Source organism: Oncorhynchus keta, unplaced genomic scaffold, assembly GCF_023373465.1.
Source record: "Oncorhynchus keta strain PuntledgeMale-10-30-2019 unplaced genomic scaffold, Oket_V2 Un_contig_1414_pilon_pilon, whole genome shotgun sequence".
In the NCBI taxonomy this organism is placed as follows: Eukaryota; Metazoa; Chordata; class Actinopteri; order Salmoniformes; family Salmonidae; genus Oncorhynchus; species Oncorhynchus keta.
Window position 1 is genome coordinate 51,014 of NW_026278573.1, and position 5,322 is coordinate 56,335.

Consider the following 5,322-nt stretch of genomic DNA (forward strand, 5'->3'; position numbering starts at 1 on the left):
GGTAACGTTAAGCCTATGGGAGGGGCCGGTCAAGAATATTTGATGAAGTGTTCTGTCACCATCGTCATCAGATATGTCTAGTCATTCCACTCTAAAACAATTTCTTCTGCAAGATGCATATTTGCATCATATCTTATGTCACCATGCCAACCAGACCATAGCAACGTGCAATTTCCCTGGGTCCCAGACAGTATGGTCCAATTAGAACAGTGATTGTCTTGGGGGATTAAAGCAAACCATGACATGTATTCACCTAGACTTGTCTTGAATGCTGGTACCATGAGTTGATATGAATCAGAAAGAGCCTTTGGTCATAGAATTGATCCTCAAAAGACTTCATTTTGATCACGGTTAAGCCAGGCCCAAAGGCTACCTGTTTAACCGATGTGAGCGTTCTCCTGCCCAGAGGCCCAGGCTTTTGTGATACTGTCAATTAGAAGCTTATTTCTGTAGCACATGCTCCACGGTTCGAGTCCCCAATGCAGCTTCACGCTGCCTGCTATACTGGTGTCAGCAGTGGGATTTGTCGTTCTCTTACACATCGGAGAAGCTGCTCTGTACGCGAGGTGGACACTTCACTATAGAGTGAATACTGACTGCCCACAGACTGTGAGGAAGGATAGTCCGTGGTGATGATTTTATCATCCTAACCCTAGCAACACCATAAGAGTTGTTAACTCATGTAGAAAACTAATATTGCATCGTTTGCTCGTTTGACTCCAGACTCAGATTTAGGCAAGCATGTGAGGATTACAGTGTGAATCATACATCAACAAGAGGCCTACAGACTGACTATTCACTCACTAGGCCCAACAAAGATTCTACACTGAGAGCCAGTTTAGATAAGTCATAAGTGTGATCCAAATCTTCCAATTGGCGGAAGTCTTTTTTCCCACATGTGGGTTCCTGTCAAAAACACTTCCATTCATACTCACTTACGCCTGTTGCGCAATACAGCATAACAGATGGTTGTGCATTCATTAGTTATTACTCAATAATTGTTTTGAGTGTTTTAGCTCCAACAACAGATATTGTATATGAATATTTCTGACTATTGCACCCATAGAGATCCTATAATTCATGAATTATATCATCTCTATGGTTGTACCTGACTGTAGTTGTTGTCAAGTGATCCTGCTTCCTTATGTTTAAGAAGAGGATCATAGCTCTTTAGTATTAATAGAATGATCCCTTGGAGCATACACTTTACTCTGACATTTATGTTTTATGTTGTGCACAGTTGGTAGCATCATGGCTCATGATCATGATAAAAACTGCCATGGCCCCAAGACAAGGGGCTCCTGATGTGGATATTCACTTTCAGTGAATGCCATTGATGCCAATACCCACGGCAGGTAGCCTAGCGGTTAGAGCGTTGGGACAGTGACTGAAAGGTCACTAGTGGAGCAAACAAGGGGGGGGGGAAAATCAATCGGTGCCCTTGTGCAAGACATTTAACCCTAATGGCTGGCTGTGACACCATTATCCGAGGGTGTCTCAGGGGGCGTTTGAATTTGAAAAATAAAACACATTTCCTGAAACAGGACAAAAATAAGCACCGACCAAATCATTTATTTGTATGATACAAATCATTACTGGTGCCCATTAATCAATTGTAGAGAATCAGAGAAGTGTTGGAGACTTGCCTAGTTAAATAAAGGTTCAATAAAAGTAAATAAATACCAGGACCCCTTCAGTGTTTAATAAGTCTATTTATTATTTCAAAGTCACAAAATAGAGCTTTATTCAAGTGTATTGTATATCATGTTATTGAGTTAAGTAAATTTGATCTTTACAATTCCTGGGTAGTGTTCATTACGGCATACAACAGAAAACGTTTCAAAATGTTTTGACACGGAAAACGGAAATCAGAGTTTCCTATTGATCAAGTCCAGGTTGTCCCTCCCTGTTTCAGTCCATTAAGTTGAGAACATTTTATCTTTAAAACTCATGGGTAGTGTTCATTAGTGCATGCAACAAAATGTTTTGACACATTAAAAAAACAGAAATCGTGTGACACTTCTGGTATGCTATTTACCACATTGTCTCAGCAGATAGTCTTCATAGACAACCTCTCATAAGTAAATAGGGTAATAAACACGCTGTTCAAGTCCCCCTATTGCTCATCTTGATGTTGTTTATTTATTTTTTCATTTATACAGGTAAGGCACAGAACATATCATTTTCACAATGAAAAGTTGTAGCTTTTCTATTATGTAAATCAGGTACAGCATTCGAACAGATGACAATAGTTTCAAAACACAAATATAGAAAGGGATATTAAATATTGCCACATTCAAGTGCTAATCGGAACCCTGACTTGCTAACTGGTTATAGTTATCCCCCTCAACCAGTTGCTCATCTTGATGTTGTCATTATTTATCCTTCCTGTTTGGCCCTTTTTCGGATCAGTGTCTCCTGACCCCTCCTGTCTCAGCCTCCAGTATTTATGCTGCAGTAGTTTATGTCGGGGGCTAGGGTCAGTTTGTTTATCTGGAGTACTTCTCCTGTCCCTATTCGGTGTCCTGTGTGAATCTAAGTGTGCGTTCTCTAATTCTCTCCTTCTCTCTTTCTTTCTCTCTCGGAGGACCCTGAGCCCTAGGAATGCCCCAGGACTACCTGACATGATGACTCCTTGCTGTCCCCAGTCCACCTGGCCATGCTGCTGCTCCAGTTTCAACTGGCCTGGGCCCTAGGACCATGTCCCAGGACTACCTGACATGAGGACTCCTTGCTGTCCCCAGACCTGGCCATGCTCCTGCTCCAGTTTCAACTGTTCTGCCTTACTATTATTCAACCATGCTGGTCATTTATGAACATTTGAACATCTTGTCCACGTTCTGTTATAATCTCCACCCGGCACAGCCAGAGGACTGGCCACCCCACATATGCTCTCTCTAATTCTCTCTTTCTTTCTCTCTCTCGGAACCTGAGCCCTAGGACCGTGCCCCAGGACTACCTGACATGATGGCTCCTTTGTCCCAGTCCACCTGACTGTGCTGCTGCTCCAGTTTCAACTGTTCTGCCTTATTATTTGACCATGCTGGTCATTTATGAACATTTGAACATCTTGGTCATGTTCTGTTATAATCTCTACCGGTTGCCACCCCGCTTGGTTCCTCTCTAGGTTTCTTCCTAGGTTTTGGCCTTTCTAGGGAGTTTTTTTTTTAGCCACTGTGCTTTTACACCTGCATTGTTTGCTGTTTGGGGTTTTAGGCTGGGTTTCTGTACAGCACTTTGAGATATCAGCTGATGTACGAAGGGCTATATAAATAAATTTGATTTGATTTGATTTGAGTTAGCAAGTCGGAAATTTCAGAGTTTCCTAGTTCCGACTTAGACATAACGAGTATCCAATCCATTGTGTCGTAGTCAATGCATGACATTCACTCCCTCTGGGCAAAAACAAGTGGAATCAATGTTGTTTCCACATCATTTCAACAACAAAATTCCAATGTGACAACATTGAATCAATGTGGAAAACTGATAGAACTTTTTTCACCCATTTTGTTTTACCTTAATCCAAAGACATGGCCATTTTTGTTGTTATTGAATTAACGTTAGTTCACAACTCAACCAAATGAAAACAAGACGTTGAACTGATGTATGTGCACAGTGGGATGGCCATGGGTGGGTGTCCATTTTGCTTTAATAAATGTGAATTTCAGAGTAGGCTAGGCCTGTAATATTAATTGGGATTTTAAGCAACATGAAAAAAAAAGTTTGACAAAAAGGAAGTAATGTGTATAAAAAAACTAATTGATTTTGTGTAATTTGGAGAACAAATGTGGTATATGTTGGGTGAATGAAAAAACAAGTTTGATAATGCATCAATACCCATATAAATGAAGGAGGTCTTGTAAATGCTATTCCAAATGTCTCAGTTCTATCGAAGCATAGTATTTCTGGCAACTGCTCACACTACTGATACCTGGTACAGGTAACTCACACTACCTATCAGGTTAGAAGTGTATTCATAGGCCCACTTTGTTCCCAACACAGTGACACTGACCTGGATGAGAGGGAGAGGGAAATACACACAGGGTAGTTAGTGCAAATGCATTCAAGTCGAACATTTACGTTTCACCGCGACTATGCATTATTAACAAAGAGACTTGAAAAGGGGAAGAGATAAGCGAGGTAAGTTTTGAAGCAAATTATGTATCGCAAAAGGATAACGCCAAGACACTCAAATACGACTGCTTCAGTGGTGACGTGATTTTCAGTCGTACTTACGGAACTATGATAAAATTGAGGTTTTATTCCAAGTATTTTGACATCCACATTTTAGCTGAGTGGATGAAAGTTCAAGCGTCAGTGGGTGGAGCTTACAATGGGATTCCCAAACACAATATTGCTAGTTCGAATCGGTGTGGTTTAATTTGTTTTCTAATCTTACTCCAACCCTTAACCTGGTTTCTAATTTTTTTCTTACCCAAACTTGATCCAACCCATATAACCTTACCCAATTGTAATTACTTGTCTAAACTTATAACATTTATTGCCTAAACTCAACCAATCACAAGATGGAAAATTCCAATCTGCAACATTTTATAGAAAAAGAGTATTCACCTAAATGGGAGGACCCATGACATAACCTCTGACCCGCCAATGAGCTCGTACCCCCATGGACGATTCTGGTCATTGTTGGTTGCACACACAAATGCTGTGGAAAAGCACATACCTGGAAACATAGAAGTGAACACATGATTAGTGATGGTGCCTTGGAGTCTGGGGGATCTGACAAGATCCACCACATTTAAAAGGTTGAGAGCTCTCTTCATCTTCGAGAGGGAAACTATTTCCTTGTACAGTATGTTTCCTAAAATCCCCTCACCTGGAAGTCTAATGGTACCAATATACAGCACCTTCCAGCTGTTAGTTCCATTCAAACCTTCCATTCCAACCTCCCATCATCCCAACCTTCAAACCTTCCGGTCAGTTCCATTCCAACCTTCCAGTCAGTTTCATTCCAACCTTCAGTTCCACTCAAACCTTCCATTTCAACCTTCTAACATCCCAACATTCTAACCTTCCAACATCCCAACCTTCCCGTCAGATCCATTCCAACCCTCCATTCCAATCTTCCAACACTCCGACCTTCTAACATCCCCCCCTGTAGTTGTGACAGAGAGGAAGTTCCAACCTGACAACCCTTTGCACTGTAACACAACATACTCAAGAAGCACTGTTAATACCACTGGCACAAAAAAAGCCCAGGCATTTCTGGATCCATGGCTAAATGACTTGGTTTTAGGAAGGCAGCAGTGATGCATAGCCATCCACTGCCATATTATCACCGTATGCTCAGAGTAGTATCAG